The sequence below is a fragment of the Erythrolamprus reginae genome, chromosome Z (genome assembly GCF_031021105.1).
Source record: "Erythrolamprus reginae isolate rEryReg1 chromosome Z, rEryReg1.hap1, whole genome shotgun sequence".
Taxonomy (NCBI): domain Eukaryota; kingdom Metazoa; phylum Chordata; class Lepidosauria; order Squamata; family Dipsadidae; genus Erythrolamprus; species Erythrolamprus reginae.
Genome location: NC_091963.1, coordinates 37,306,126 through 37,324,228, shown reverse-complemented (window position 1 = coordinate 37,324,228; position 18,103 = coordinate 37,306,126).

Sequence of the window (18,103 nt, the reverse complement as noted above, 5' to 3'; positions counted from 1 at the left end):
TTTATATTTATTTAGATTTGTATGCCGCCCCTCTCCGCAGACTCGGGGCGGCTCACAACAAAGTGAAAAAACAATTTACAACAAATCTAAATTTCTACTAAAAACATTTTAAAAACCCCATTTTCTAAACACACATACATACACACATACCATTCATAAATTGTATATGCCCGGGGGAGATGTCTCAGTTTCCCCATGCCTGACGACACAGGTGGGTCTTAAGGAGCTTACGAAAGGCAAGGAGAGTAGGGGCGGTTCTAATCTCTGGGGGGAGTTGGTTCCAGAGGGCCGGGGCCGCCACAGAGAAGGCTCTTCCCCTGGGGCCCGCCAACCGACATTGTTTAGTTGATGGGACCATATTTAGACGGGATCATATTTAGTTAGTTCCAGGCAGGTACTGAACATGATTTCCATTGGGTTTTAATCTTTATGCCATCATAAATTCCCTATCTAGTTCGCAATATTTCCAGTTAAATAAACTGAGTCAATTTAAATTCTAGACAAGTTTTGGAAGCATCAGCTTGGGGTTCCTCTTATTTTCAGCCTTCATACAAGATATAAATTAGTATGTAAATATTCTTCAATTGAATGTATTTATTTGCAAAAACCTTTGTTTAATCTTACTTTATCTGGTAGAGTTATAATTCAAGGGCAGTCATATTTAACAACTGGGGCAATTTTCCTGTCATATTGCTCAATGGAGCACACCTTTATATGTTGGAATACACATATTCAAGTCCAAAGTGCCAAATAGCAGAACATACTCTTTCTCCAAAAGCATCTGGTTTCTTGGCTGTTTCTCCAGATATCGCTGGCAGCTGTACATTAGCTTTCAAAGGAATTACTATGTATTTAGTTCCCCATAGGCTCTTTGCTAAGTCCTTATATATACACTCATCTACATAGGAAACGTCATAACCAAATAATGAAAGGGGAATTTGATAGTGCATTATCATATTAAAACAAAATAAAAACAATTTGTAAACCATTTGTCAGAAATTCACCTGTTGTTAAAAGCTCATAATGCCATATTTTGTACTTCTTAATCTGAATGTAGGATATATAAAATGGTCTGGAACAAACGGGCAGTTGTGAATTGGGTAATTTAGAGATTAAGGGTAAAGTGAGATGAAAGATTATTTTGGTCCACAATATTGTCATGGAGAATAAGATCATAAACTATCTAACAGAAAGGGATTGGGGACACTTTCTATTCAATAGGCATTTTTAAAAATCAGACATTGAAGAATATGCTTAAAGAGAAGGTTCGTCTGAAAAGCACAAATGGTAAACAAGGAAGAGCCAAATCATCATCAACAAACATCTTTATTTTAGTAGTAAATTTAAGACCAATGATAATTTTTACAACTAAATCCACAACATTCCAAAGTAAGAGAAAATAAAATAAATACTAACATTTTTTCCTTGATGGGGAAAACAGTGGATCAGTGGTAGAACAGATCACTGCTTTTATCCAAATGATAAAAAAGCAACAGCATCCATTGTGTCCCAAGCTTTGTCCCTCAGCAATTCACAAGGCAGGACTTACATCCCAAGATTTTAATGCTGTTTACATCAGATTCCATTGAGGGGAAAAATGTCATAAACTGGAAAATACAAAGCAAGAACAGTTTCAGGAGCAGAACGAAATTCTTTCGGAGATGATTTTAAAAATAGCAATATCTAAATTCTTCTTGTGGAGGAGGAATTTATTTATTTATTTATTGGATTTGTATGCCGCCCCTCTCCGGAGACTCGGGGCGGCTAACAGCAACAATAAAACAGTGTACAATAGTAATCTGATGTTAAAAACAATTAAAAACCCATTAATATAAAAACCAAACAGACATACATACATACATACCATGCATAGAATTGTAAAGGCCTAGGGGGAAAGAGGATCTCAATTCCCCCATGCCTGACGGCAGAGGTGGGTTTTAAGTAGCTTACGAAAGGCAAGGAGGGTGGGGGCAATTCTAATCTCTGCAGGGAGTTGGTTCTAGAGGGCCGGGGCCACCACAGAGAAGGCTCTTCCCCTGGGTCCCGCCAAGCAACATTGTTTAGTTGACGGGACCCGGAGAAGATCCACTCTGTGGGACCTAACTGGTCGCTGTGATTCGTGCAGCAGAAGGCGGTCCCTGAGATAATCTGGTCCGGTGCCATGAAGGGCTTTATAGGTCATAACCAACACTTTGAATTGTGACCTGAAACTGATCGGCAACCAATGTAGACTGCGTAGTGTTGGTGTAACATGGGCATATTTGGGAAAGCCCATGATTGCTCTCGCAGCTGCATTCTGCACGATCTGAAGTTTCCGAAAATTTTTCAAAGGTAGCCCCATGTAGAGAGCGTTACAGTAGTCGGGCTTCGAGGTGATGAGGGCATGAGTGACTGTGAGCAGTGACTCCCGGTCCAAGTAGGGTCGCAACTGGCGCACAAGGCGAACCTGGGCGAACGCTCCCCTCGGCACAGCTGAATACAAAAATCCCCCAATAAATACTATTTGGAAAGCCATGTTAGGAGGATGATTCCACTGAGAATCAAGAGCTCAGCAAAATGCAACTGTGCCATGAACATTTGCAGTGGGATATTTGGGAAAGGAGAAAAGTAAGAAACATATAAAACTAAAAGAATATCATTTAAAAACATTTTGCTTTAAATAACTGTTGAAATATTATCTTTATAATAAAGACAAATGACAGAATTTATACATATACAAAAATATATATTTTAGATAATTTATTTTATTTATTTTTTATTTATTTTGTCCACTACACAATAATACACAATGAAGGTAATAGAGGACACCTTCAAGGAAATAGAATTAGGGAAAGAATAGAAGAGAGAATATAGGATAAAATAAATCAATGAAAGAATAGAAGAAAGATATAGGAATAGAAGAGAAGATACATAGGAGAGACAATAGAACAGGGGTTGGAAGGCACTCTAGTGCACTTATGCACGCCCTTTGCTGACTTCTTAGGAATCTGGAGAGGTCAACCATGGACAGTCTAAGGGTAAAATGTTGGAGGTTTGGAGATGACACTACAGAGTCCAATAATGAGTTCCATGCTTTGACAACTCTATTACTAAAGTCGTATTTTTTACAGTCATGTTTGGAGCAGTTAATATTGAGCTTGAATCTGTTATGTGCTCTTGTGTTGTTGTGGTTGAAGCTGAAGTAGTAGTTGACAGGCAGGACGTTGCAGCATATAATCTTGTGGGCAATACTTAGATCATGTTTAAGGCATCTTAGTTCTAAGCTTTCTAGGCCCAGGATTGTAAGTCTAATTTTGTATGAAATTCTGTTACGGGAGGAGAAACGGAGGGCTCTTCTGGTGAAGTATCACTGGACAATTTTCGAGGATGTTAATGTCTGAGAAGCGGTATGGGATGGCAGGTGAGCTGTGTTCTAGAATGGGTCTGGCAAAAGTTTTGTAAGCTCTGGTAAGTAGTGTGAGATTACCAGAGCAGAAGCTACATAGGATTAAGTTAACAATTCTTGAAGCCTTCTTGGTGATGTTATTGCAGTGGGCTTTGGCACTTGGGTCTTTTGTAATTAATATTCTGAGGTCCTTAACTGAGTGTAGGTTATCTGTGATAATTTGATTATTCAGTTTGTATTTGGAGTTCTGATTCTTTTAGTTGATGTGCAATTTGCTGCTTGAGATTTGGAGTTGTCATGTATTAGACCAATCAGAAACAGAGTCTAGGTCTTTTTGGGGAATAGTTGTGTTATTGGTGGTGTTGAAGAGTTTTACATCGTCTGCAAAGAGAACACAGTTGCTTGTAATGAGATCGCAAAGGTCATTGATGTAGAGACTGAAGAGCGTTGGTCCCAGCAAGGGCACTGAAGATGAAACTTGGTTGGGTCTTTCAGCATGACAATAATGCCAAGCACACCACCAGGGCAATGAAGGAATGGCTTTGTAAGAAGCATGTCAAGGTCCTGTAGTGGCTTAGCCAGTCTCCAGATCTCAACCCTATAGAAAACCTTTGGAGGGAGTAGAAAGTCCATGTTGCCTAGCGACAGCCCCAAAACATCACTGCTCTAGAGGAGATCTGCATGGAGGAATGGGCCAACATACCAGCAACAGTGTGTGGCAGCCTTGTGAAGACTTACAGAAAATGTTTGACCTCTGTTAACAAAGGATATATAACAAAGTATTGAGATGCACTTTTGTTATTGACCAAATACTTATTTCCCACCATAATTTGCAAATAAATTCGTTAAAAATCAGACAATGTGATTTTCTGGATGTGTTTTCTCATGTCGTCTCTCATGGTTGAGGTCTACTTATGATGTCTATTACAGGCCTCTCTCATCTTTTTATATATATATATGTGTGTGTGTGTGTGTGTGTGTGTGTTTTTCTGTTGGAGCACCCTGGTATATTGAAGGAATGTCACAGCTCCTTTTTACCTCTAGGCCCAACCCAGGGGCATTTCAAGGCAGTTAATTTATTCATAGCCAACAAACTATGTTCTGTATGTGATACATATGTGTGTGTGTGTTTTCTAACCAATTATGACCACATGCAAGTCAGGATATATCACATATAGATGGCAAAATGATACAGTATGGTTAGAGAAGAATTAAACCATCTAGTAGCAACATAAGTTATTCTTAAATGCAAGACTGGCAAGGCGAATTACATTTCTTTTGGCAGATCTTTGCCTTCTAAAATTGTTTTATTAAACATTAAATTATTAAATCTACTACCTAAAAAGGCAGTAAAATGGTTTAATTCAACTATTTTTTATTGCTATGCAAACACAGTACTCACAGAGAATAGATAAGCATGTGCTGAAAATTGTGTTTTCATAAAGAGGCTCAGCTTGTAGCAAAGAAAAAAAGCAACAATGAAAAATATTCACTCTGATTTTACTATCATGTTTAGAGTCTCAGAGCAGCCCTTCATTTAAGTATTTACTTTGTAGGGTACTTCAAATTGATGCATGGTTTGATGTTAACAACATTACTCAATAAGCATGTATTAATATTTATCAGAAAACTGAAGTATTATGTATGATCTCTGAAGGAGTGGAACACTGCTGGCATGTAAATGAAGAAGCGTGTATTTTCTGCTTGTGAGTGACCTGTCCAGCTAAGAGTCCAACATCTGATATTAACTGTTTAATATGAAATTGACTACTTTTTTATTCACTTAGAAGTACCATCCTGGTTTTTGATCTGTACTGAATTCCCCAAAATTTAGGCCTCAGACACATTTGAGATTATCCTGGGATATTCTCATAAAATGGCTATAATAATAATAATACATTTGGCTTATCACCCTTTAAAATGATTGAATTCTTGTGCCATTTTGCCGGGAAGAAGTAGCTGATTTCTTTTCCTGAACAGAATATAGGTTGTGGTTTCCTTTCATTTCTATTTTCTAAAAAAACCCTACATCTGATCCAAAAATTAAGGTTATATGTGAATAGCAGTAGCAATAGCATTTAGACTTATATACTGCTTCACAGTGCTTTGCATTCCTCTCTAAATGGTTTACAAAGTCAGCATATATTTCCCAAACAATCTGGATCCTCATTTTACCCACCTCGGAAGGATGGATTTTTTTTTCAATAGATGATGAGACAAATTTTTAACATTTCAACACTGATTGCAGCAGAGGCGGAGTAACGACACGGACACAAGAGCTGGATTTAAAATGGGTCATTTTATTAATTAAATTTGTATAATTTATTTAAATAAATTAGCATAAATTAACTATAACCCTAAACAAGGACCCGCAGGGTCAAACAATTACTTCCGGAGTGGAAAATGACGTCAGACAAACTTCTGGGGCAACTTATGGGCATAGCTCCATGCTGATCCAGGTGAGGGGCCATGCCCTCACCTGACTCACTGCCATGCACCTGCATGTGGGAGGTTTCGCCATCTATCCCATACAAGGGGAAAGAAATGGGCGGGACCCAAAGACAGGTTCCCCCCAATTGCTCAGGTCGCTTCCACCATGAGCCTTTGGAGAGAACCAGTCAATCATCCCCAAAGATGCCCAAAGGAGAACACGCAGTTGCTAAACACCACCCACTTTTCTGCCCCTAACCTGTCTACCCAAATGACCAAATGTAAGTCAATTAGCCTAAACGGGGGGCCAAGCATCCCCTAACCGCCTATCCGTCACCGCAGTGTGGAATAGGCGAAAAAACAGTCACAGAAAATACCGCAACTGCCAAAAATTCCTATTCGGCCCCCCTAAGGGTGACCCCCTTGGCACACTGAAAGATAGGGAGGGCGGGTGGGTGGGTGTTCGCTTCGTTGTCATCCAGGGCGAAAAGGAGGCCCTGGAGCCTGACCAGCCCTTTTATAGGGCTGCAGGCTGCGCCCCTGGATGATGTCACTGGGAAGGCCGAAGCCTCCCAGGAGCTGGCCGAGATCTCACGAAATCTCACAAGATCTTGGCCGAAAACAAGATGGCGGCTGCGCCAAGGGTCGTGTCTCTCCAGCCCTGCAGCAAAACGGGCCGGGGATGAAGTCACCAGCCAGGTATTTTGATGGAAGTGCCAATAAAATAAAAAATATGTTTAAATATTGACCATTTACATTTTTATTCCTGTGAGTAGTTGTTGTAGGGCCTCCAGTACATTGCTTTGCCCAGTACTCTGCTTTGCTGTTAAGACAGCCCCGAATAGTCCGTCCACCCCCCAAACCTCTTGAATCTTGAGATAAAAATGGAAATTTCATGGTTGAATAGAGAATTAAATCCAAATCTTCTTTAAACTAACCTGGTACAATCCCTTATATACTTTTATGATATATATTTTTTAAGTTTCACATGTTTCCTAATTGGAGCTATGCTATTAATAAATCAAGAATTCTTTGAAAGGAATGTGCCAGATTTCAGTAAAGATTTCATTGCTCTTTTGGTTTTTTGATGTAAATCAAAATGTTCAGAAGGAGAGGAAAGGAAAAGTTCTCTCATATCTACTGGTACATATGTTATGCTGAAAAGTATAGAAATATCTATTCAATTGCAGCTATTAATAACTATTATTCATAATTTCAGCCTTTTCATGTTTAATAATAGTTATTTCTCGCACCAGATCTATTTTAAAGCAAGAAATTGGTCTGAATAGAAGAGTAGTGGGTGTCATAAAGCAAATAGTAGGTTTAAAATCTTGCTTATTCACCATAAATCTGTATCTTTCTAGCACAGTAAGTTCTGATTAATCTCATAAAATGAAATGGGAAGCATTTCATGAATTCTTTTCCTTTTTCAAATCCTGAGTAGCATCATACTCAATTGCTCATTTTGTATTTTCCTGCTGCTCATCTATAATTTCAGATTCATTGCAAAACTGCGATGTCAGTCTTCATTACTCTAATCTCTTATCACATGCATAAGTAATTTTAAAACTTCCATCTCAAATCAAGAGAGCTTGGTAGTTTTCCTGGAAGAAATTATATGTGGATCATCTTTACAGTGATTTCTTAATAGCAACTTCAAATAAATTTTGATAAAGAGAAAAAAGGGAGAAAAGGTAGACCTTTTGTTCTGTCTGGGTCCCCCCAGATGCCAACATCAACCAAAAAGAGTATCCAGACACACTGGTAAAAAGCAAAGGCAGTTTATATAATTCAAAGCAAACACAGGTAACAAAAACTGTTCTTACAGACAGGAACACGATGAAGCTTCACAGAGGTTTCACGAAGGCCAGGCAATAAAACAGGATTCTTGCTGGCAAAAACAATGCTGGAGATAATAAAACCCACGCCTCCCCCAAGTCTTCCAGACTTCTAGGCCACAAGCCAAGATCAGGGATGCGGAGAATCGAAGCAAGGTCACAGGACTCCCAATTGATAACTCTCCACAAGACTGTAAGGGCGGGCCTGCCTTTTGAACCACACCCAAACCCAGCTGTTGCCAATTCAGGGATGGGAAATACCTTTCTAATTGGCCCCGTCTTTGAGCTGCTCGTCGTTGCCTCATGTCTATTATAGCCTGTGCGTCTTCATCCAATGAATCAAGGCTACTAGCTGGGGAGCGCCCCCTCCAGGGGTCTCAGGCTGCTCTCCCTCCTCCTCTTCCTGACGTTCCTCTCTCCCGTCTGCCTGGTCCTCCCCCTCCTGTTCACTGTCCTCCTCCTCTGGGCATGGATCCGGCAGAGATCCAGCCAGTCCCTGAGGAGCCTCAGGCTGAATCACAACACCTTTCGTATGGAATAAACAGTAGAGCAGACAAAGTTCCATTTTAACATAATTAAGGATGTATTTATTGATAGGTATGAAGGATGTTAATTATACAAGCAGAAGTATAAGGCAAAGAAAAAAAATTTCACAGATTCATGCAATAAAGATTACCTGAAAGGAGAAAACCCCATGAAAAATGGGAAAGAGCAAACAGATCAGATGAGCAAGAGTATTAAATTAGTTGATCTGTATCTGAAGCAGTGACACTAAATATTTACCACCAAGAACTGAAATGGATACTTTGGTTCTCACTTCATTAATATGGTGATTAATATCAGAAGAGCAGGAGTTCAAGAGCGATGTATTCCTTGTTGAGTTTTCTTTTCTGTTTTACTTTAAGATACTTATCTTAGTATATTCAGAAGTTAATAACAGCTTTAGTATGTATCAGCAGTTGCCACACTAATTTCTATAGAGAGCATTGGACAATAGCTGCTAGAATTCTTCAGTGACTTCTTGGACGAATAGTCCAAACAGATCTAAATGTGTATTTATAATAGATAAAATTTATTTTATTATTTATATTAAATTTTATAATATAATTTATTTCTTTATTTTCAATAAATAAAACTCCACAAAGTGAAATCAAAATTTCACAGATCTATAGTGGAGGAGAAGTAGTCCCAATCTATTTTAGAATTCACTAAATTAGAGAATTTTGAAAGGCTGTCATAGGGACTTGTGAAATTGCAGTACACTTGGAATATTGCCCACAATATTCTGGTCATTATGATATAAAAAAGTTGTTGAGAGTCCAGAAAGAATGCAAAGAAGAGCAAAAAGATAATTAGGGGACTGGTCGCTAAAACAATTGTTTCAGGAATTTGGTATGTCTAATTTAATGAAAAGAAGGACTAGGGTGACATGGTAGCAGTGTTCCAATGTTTGGGGGGCTGCCACAAGAAAGAGAAAATAAATCTATTTTATACTTCCTCCAGACCAGACGTGGGCAAGGGGTAGCCCACAGGCTGCATCCAGCCCGCCCGCTGTTTGTGACCAGCCCGCCGCTACCTGTGACCGCTCCACAGAGGTCGGGGTCCACTGCAGTACGAGGATGAAAGAGCTCACTGCGTCTGCCAGGAATCCAGACCCAGATTGCGGGGGCAATATGCTGGCTCTGTAAAAATGTGCTATTGCTAACATGTTGTAAGCCGCCCTGAGTCTAAGGAGAAGGGCGGCATAAAAATCAAATAAATAAATGAATGAATGAATGAATGAATGAATGAATGAATGAATAAATAAATAAATAAATAACGAATGCATACACATGCTGGAAACCACAAAACCAGGTGGTCAGCACACTCATGCACCCTGCCCAGCTGTTGTTCAGGTTTCACATGTGCTGGAAACCAGAACACCAGGTATCTGGTGCATGCATACACACCAGTTAGCTGATCTTTGAGTTACTAGGGTGTCGGTGTGTGCATTTGATGCTGAAAAGGTTTGCCATCACTGGTGTAAGGTTTAAGACCTTGACAACACCTCAAGGTCCCTTCCTTCTCTGTTATCCTGTTACCCTTAATAGGGAACAACAATGCAACAGTTAGACTGGGCCATGAGATGGGCAGCAAATAAATTTAATAACATAGAAACATACATAGAAGACTGACGGCAGAAAAAGACCTTATGGTCCAGATTGAGTTCATTAAGTCTTTCCTGATAGGTTTTATGCTTAAGACCTTCCACCATTTTTGTTGCATGTCTTTGGACCCATTCAATTTTGTCAATACCTTTTTGTAGGTGAGGTCTCCAGAACTGAGCACACTATTCCAAAAATAAAATAAAATAAAATAAAATAAAATAAAATAAAATAAAATAAAATAAAATAAAATAAAATAAAATAAAATAAAATAAAATAAAATAAAATAAAATAAAATAAAATAAAATAAAATAAAATAAAATAAAATAAAATAAAATAAAATAAAATAAAATAAAATAAAATAAAATAAAATAAAATAAAATAAAATAAAATAAAATAAAATAAAATAAAATAAAATAAAATAAAATAAAATAAAATAAAATAAAATAAAATAAAATAAAATAAAATAAAATAAAATAAAATAAAATAAAATAAAATAAAATAAAATAAAATAAAATAAAATAAAATAAAATAAAATAAAATAAAATAAAATAAAATAAAAAAAATAAAATAAAATAAAATAAAATAAAATAAAATAAAATAAAATAAAATAAAATAAAATAAAATAAAATAAAATAAAATAAAATAAAATAAAATAAAATAAAATAATAAAATAAATGTAAGTAAGTAAGTAAGTAAGTAAGTAAGTAAGTAATTTCTAATAATATCCATGGACCCATATAGAAGTAGATTGCTTCACATTCAGTAGCTTTACATTCCTTGTTTTATTTAATAAAAACTTGAAATGAGTTATGAAATTTGGTAGTCAAAGAATTCAATAAAAATAAAAGGAGATCTTGTGCTTTAAAAAACCCTCTTTGGGAGCCAAGGTATCATTATAAGTAATACAATTTCTCCCTATGCTATTTTCTTCCATTTCTAGCTTCTTGCTTTCTCACTTACTACTAACATCTCCAGATGTAAAATAAAATGAGCTCCCCAAAGAGATTTCAAAATCTTCTGTGTATGTAGGTTTTCATGATTTATCTCTCATCTGGGCAGAATAAGACTATCAACACCAGTTAAGATTATGACCGCCATGCAACATATTCCTTAAATTATTTTTCTGAAACTGATTTATGAGATTGTCTTCCATTGAAGGACAAATTTGAAGTCCTTTATATAAGAAAGCTGCCAGTTTTAGTTGGCCCATTGTATCCCCCTCTAAAGCATTAACTTAAAGTATTTCTCCCTATGCTATTTTCTTCCATTTCTAGCTTCTTGCTTTCTCACTTACTACTAACATCTCCAGATGTAAAATAAAATGAGCTCCCCAAAGAGATTTCAAAATCTTCTGTGTATGTAGGTTTTCATGATTTATCTCTCATCTGGGCAGAATAAGACTATCAACACCAGTTAAGATTATGACCGCCATGCAACATATTCCTTAAATTATTTTTCTGAAACTGATTTATGAGATTGTCTTCCATTGAAGGACAAATTTGAAGTCCTTTATATAAGAAAGCTGCCAGTTTTAGTTGGCCCATTGTATCCCCCTCTAAAGCATTAACTTAAAGTATTGCCGTCACCTTTCCACCTTCCCTTGTCTATTCTAGTTGATGCTGTCAGGTCCATGTTCTCAGCATATTAGAATTTCTCTTCTGGTTTAATATACTTTTCTGTGTCTCAGTGATAGTGAGAAAAAGGATAGCAATAACACCAGGCAGAAGCAGCTGTATAGCACGGCTGCTTCAATAAGAATAAAGAGAAGTATTCTTGAAGAGAGATTATTTTATATTCTTCTTATTCAGTTTGTCAGAGTCATATGAGAGACTAAGTATAGCTGTGGAAGCAGTATTGTAATTACAGAAATACTTTGAAAAATCTTCCCCCTCCCCATTTTTTTATGTTCAGATAAAAATACTACACATTTCTCCTCAAGATGAAAAAATGGCTGAATCGTGTAAACTTGGGATTTTTTTTTTTACTAACTTCAAAAAAATAACAAAAAGTGCTGGCTTAACAGAGTTGAATTTATAAATCAAATCTGTTCTCTGCCTTTGAAAAAAATGTTGCTTCCCAATCTTTATTCCCAACTTCGTGGGCTATGAATCTTTAGCGCTCTCTCTCTCTCTCTCTCTCTCTCTCTCTCTCTCTCTCTCTCTCTCTCTGTGTGTGTGTGTGTGTTTGTGTGTAGACAATTGACCACAACCGAACAATATGTTTCAAACAATATCAAAGAATATAGCACGCAGCGTTCTGTGTACTGACTTGCCTTCTAGATTCTTTCCACCTAGGCCTTTACAATTTACGCATGGTATGTTTATCTGTATGTTTGGTTTTATAATAAGGTTTTTTTTTAGTTGTTTTAGTATTGGATTGTTACATGCTGTTTTTTTATCACTGTTGTTAGCCGCCCCGAGTCTACAGAGAGAGGCGGCATACAAATCCAATAAGTAAGTAAGTAAGTAAGTAAGTAAGTAAGTAAGTAAGTAAGTAAGTAAGTAAGTAAGTAAGTAAGTAAGTAAGTAAGTAAATAAGTAAATAAGTAAGTAGATAGATAGATAGATAGATAGATAGATAGATAGATAGATAGATAGATAGATAGATAGATAGAAACATAGAAACATAGAAGACTGACGGCAGAAAAAGACCTCTTGGTCCATCTAGTCTGCCCTTTTACTATTTCCTGTATTTTATCTTAGGATGGATATATGTTTATCCCAGGCATGTTTAAATTCAGTTACTGTGGATTTCCCAACCACGTCTGCTGGAAGTTTGTTCCAAGGATCTACTACTCTTTCAGTAAAATAATATTTTCTCATGTTGCCTTTGATCTTTCCCCCAACTAACTTCAGATTGTGTCCCCTTGTTCTTGTGTTCACTTTCCTGTTAAAAACACTTCCCTCCTGAACCCTATTTAACCCTTTAACATATTTAAATGTTTCGATCATGTCCCCCCTTTTCCTTCTGTCTTCCAGACTATACAGATTGAGTTCATTCAGTCTTTCCTGATACGTTTTATACTTAAGACCTTCCACCATTCTTGTAGCCCGTCTTTGGACCCGTTCAATTTTGTCAATATCTTTTTGTAGGTGAGGTCTCCAGAACTGAACACAGTACTCCAAATGTGGTCTCACCAGCGCTCTATATAAGGGGATCACAATCTCCCTCTTCCTGCTTGTTATACCCCTAGCTATGCAGCCAAGCATCCTACTTGCCTTTCCTACCGCCCGACCACACTGTTCACCCATTTTGAGACTGTCAGAAATCACTACCCCTAAATCCTTCTCTTCTGAAGTTTTTGCTAACACAGAACTGCCAATGAAATACTCAGATTTAGGATTCCTTTTCCCCAAGTGCATTATTTTACATTTGGAAACATTAAACTGCAGTTTCCATTGCTTTGACCATTTATCTAGTAACGCTAAATCATTTACCATATTACAGACCCCTCCAGGAATATCAACCCTATTGCACACTTTAGAGTCATCGGCAAATAGGCAAACCTTCCCTACCAAACCTTCCCCTATGTCACTCACAAACATATTATAAAGAATAGGACCCAGAACAGACCCTTGTGGCACACCGCTTATAACCTGTCTCTGCTCAGAATACTCGCCATTAACAATAACTCTCTGATGTCTATGCTTCAGCCAGCTTGAAATCCACTGAACTATCCAGGGATTAAGTCCAATCTTCACTAATTTATCTATCAGCTCTTTATGTGGAACCGTATCAAAGGCTTTGCTGAAGTCCAGATAGGCAATATCCACGGCACCACCTTGATCCAACACCTTTGTGACATAGTCAAAGAACTCAATGAGATTAGTCTGACACGATTTGCCTTCAGTAAAGCCATGCTGATTTGGGTCCAATAAGTTATTGTTTTTTAGATGCTGATTTATCCTCTTTTTGAGTAGAGTCTCCATCATTTTAACTACAACTGATGTCAAGCTAACTGGCCTGTAGTTACCAGCTTCATCTCTACTGCCCTTCTTGTGGATAGGCACAACACTGGCCATTCTCCAATCCTCAGGAACATCTCCTGTTAACAGGGATTTGTTAAACAAATCAGTCAGGGGGGTAGCAATGACAGATCTGAGTTCTTTAAGAACTCTGGGGTGGATGCCATCTGGACCCATTGCCTTATTTATCTTTAATCTTTCAAGTTCTTCTAAGACATCGGCTTCTAAGATCACTGGAGCTGAATCCGTACAGCTGGAAGCAATGCTATATCCCTCTATAGTATTATTATTATTTTGTAAGGTGTCTTTTGAGAAAACTGAACAGAAGTAGCTATTGAAATGGTCAGCGATCTCCTTATTCCCATCAATGTATGTATTATTCCCGGTACTAAGCTTTGTGATGCTGCAGTTTTTCTTCTTCCTATCACTAATATATCTGAAGAAGGTTTTATCCCCCTTCTTTACAGATTTTGCTATTTCTTCCTCTTTTGAGGCTTTAGCAGCATATATTATCTGTTTCGCCTCCTTCTGTCTCATTTTATACACCTCTCTATCAGCTATACTTCCAGACTCTTTATACCTCCTATAGGCAGCCTTTTTTTCATTGACTATAGCCCTTACATCATTGCTAAACCATAGCGGTTTCTTCTTCCTTTTACCTTTAGTTACTTGCTTTACATAAAGTCTTGTGGCTTTTAAGATGGCCTTTTTTAATACAGTCCACTGGGTGCTTGCTCCTGCCATTTTATCCCTCCCCTTTAATTCATTATTTAAATATTCCCCCATTGCATTAAAATTTGTTTTTCTGAAATCCAATACTTTGGTTGCAGTATAGGATTGCTCACCATCAGTTTTTACATCAAACCACAAACATAGATGGTCACTGCAACCTAAATTTTCTCCCACCTTGACCTCTGAAACCCGATTCCCATTGGTAAAAACTAAATCTAGAATATTCTCCCCTCTAGTTGGTGTCTTAACTAGCTGTGCCATAGCTGCTCCTGTAAAGGCCTCTACTATATTCTTACTTTTGCATGTAAGGGCACTGGGGATATTCCAGTCAACATCAGGCATGTTGAAATCACCCATAACCACAATATCTCCCTTTACTGCCATTAGGGTAATCTCATCCACCATCTTGTTGTCATGTTCCTCAGATTGCACTGGAGGCCTATAGACCACCCCAATTCTAATGACAGAACCGTCTTTATTTTGCATGCAAATCCAGAGGGTCTCCAGATCTTTACATGTATTTTGAATTAGTATTGTTTTTAGACTTTCTTTAACATAAATGGCTACTCCACCTCCCCTTCTCTCTATTCTATCCTTCCTATACAGTGTATATCCTGGTATGGATATTTCCCATTCATTAGAATCCCTAAACCATGTCTCAGTTATGGCAACCAGATCCAAATTATCTCTAGATATTATGGCCATTAACTCACAGAGCTTGTTGCTCAAGCTTCGAGCATTTGTGTACATTACCCGAAGTACATTATTTTCATTATTAGTTTGCCCCTTATCATCAGCAACTACATCTATTTTATTTACAGCTCCCTTTTCATAAGCTTCCAGAAACTGATTTATCCTCATTGGTCGGGGACAGAAATCCTCCACATCTGGTACATCTCTGTCCCCTTTACCTAGTTTAAATGCCTGTCCAAAAAAGTTCTGAATTCCTCACCGAGCACCTGGGCACCTCTGTATGATGGATGCAAACCATCCCTCTTAAACAACTCCCTATTAGACCACCTATTGACATCATGACTTACATAACCAAAACCTTCAGCTTTACACCACTGCCTTAACCACACATTAAACTCTCTGATACAACTTGTTTTACCCTCCTGGCCACAAACCGGTAACACCTCTGAGAATGTCACTGAATCAGTTATTTTACCCAGCTCCACACTTAGACATTGAAAATCTCTTTTTACTACATTAACATTTCTCTGGGACAAATCGTTTGTGCCAAGATGCACCACCACATCAACGTTATTATCTTTACTCACAGCCTTGATAATGTTTGTAATCCGCCTCCTATCCCTGTGGGCAGTGGCTCCTGGAAGACACCTCATCACCTTCACTACATCCTTCCTCTGTCCCAAATCAACACCTCTGACAATCGAGTCACCCACAAGAACATGTGTCCTCTCTTTATTTCTACTAACTGGACTTGGTATGGTGACACTATGCTCCTCATTTACAACAACTTCTCCTTTGAACATCCCCTCATTCTCCGCCTGAGGGGCCTTGCTAATATCTACAACATCCCTACTATTTAAATCCGCAAGAACATTATAGGAATTGGATACAGAGAGACCAAAATTGTTATGTTTTTGTTCAACCGCACGTAATCTTCCTGAACCAACAGTTGTCCAAACAGCCCTCCTCCTCGGGGGGCGCTGTGGAAGTGGAGGCTGCACACATGGCTGCATTACAGCACGTGGCTGGGACAATCTTTCCACTTCTGCCTGCAAGCTACAAACTAAGGACTGCAATCTAGAGATCTCGCCATCTAACCTAGATGTCCTAATGCAAAGAGGGCAGTACCCCAAGTTCCACAAGGTACTACAGAACACAACAGCCAAACAAGTTTTACACTGCACCAAGCCAATCATCTTAACAATGTATTGAAATACAGGTACTTAGCAAGAAAATGAACCCCTATTGCTACCAAACTTTGCTGATTTTGGTTTATAGTTATATAATTTGCGCGCCGCCAGGCGCGCGGGCCACTATTTTTCTTTTCTCTTCCTCAGTGTTCTTAAAGTGCAGTTTAAAATGGTTTTTCTGACTCTTTTATACTTCCCAGTCTAGACCCCTCCTCCCTGAATTCAAAAACACAATCAGCCAATAGAATTTCCCTTTAAAACAAGTTATCTCCTCTCCCACTTGAATTCAGAAATACAAACTGTATAAGAGCACTATTTTTCTTTTCTCTTCCTCAGTGTTCTTAAAGTGCAGTTTAAAATGGTTTTTCTGACTCTTTTATACTTCCCAGTCTAGACCCCTCCTCCCTGAATTCAAAAACACAATCAGCCAATAGAATTTCCCTTTAAAACAAGTTATCTCCTCTCCCACTTGAATTCAGAAATACAAACTGTATAAGAGCACTATTTTTCTTTTCTCTTCCTCAGTGTTCTTAAAGTGCAGTTTAAAATGGTTTTTCTGACTCTTTTATACTTCCCAGTCTAGACCCCTCCTCCCTGAATTCAAAAACACAATCAGCCAATAGAATTTCCCTTTAAAACAAGTTATCTCCTCTCCCACTTGAATTCAGAAATACAAACTGTATAAGAGCACTATTTTTCTTTTCTCTTCCTCAGTGTTCTTAAAGTGCAGTTTAAAATGGTTTTTCTGACTCTTTTATACTTCCCAGTCTAGACCCCTCCTCCCTGAATTCAAAAACACAATCAGCCAATAGAATTTCCCTTTAAAACAAGTTATCTCCTCTCCCACTTGAATTCAGAAATACAAACTGTATAAGAGCACTATTTTTCTTTTCTCTTCCTCAGTGTTCTTAAAGTGCAGTTTAAAATGGTTTTTCTGACTCTTTTATACTTCCCAGTCTAGACCCCTCCTCCCTGAATTCAAAAACACAATCAGCCAATAGAATTTCCCTAGATTCTTCTAGATCTGGTGCAGACATCTTAAAATGTTTTTGGGAGTGGATTTGGATAACTACAGAATTCCTGTGATTTGCACTAAAGGAAAAAAACCCATATTTTCATGCTCATTATAGAAATATCTGGATCTTTAGGGATACTGGATCAGAGTTTATGCTCCCCTAAACACCTGAGGTTAAAAGAAAACAGGAAAAGTATCATCCTGAAATGTCTACTACTGTCACTATATGTTTAATTAAGTTTTTATTTTCTTATCCACAGATACCTTTCATTGTCATGCATTACTCCTTAATAGTTGTTTAGGACCATGCTTTATTTTGCCTCTTTATCATTGTGACTTGCTAATTAGCTCTCTTATGGCTGGTAAGTGTATTTACACAGAAAAACATTCCTCAAGCCATTAACCTACAATTAATGTGCTGCTGTTTGTAAAATGCCCGTTTGTAGATTTGAGCGTTCCATTTGATAGTACAGACTGGTTCCTTCAATTCTCCCCCTTCCCCCAAAAAAGAAACAAATTCTATATTTATCCTTTAAAATAAATAATACATATTCTTTAAACATTTCCTTTGATTTAGGGGTGTGCTAGTGGTGGTTTGCAGGGGTTTGGAAGAACCTCTAGATAAGATTCTGTGCAGGTCAGAGAACCAAATACCATCCTGGCTAGTCCTGCCCATCCCACACCTCCCTGGAGTCTCCAAATGACCTG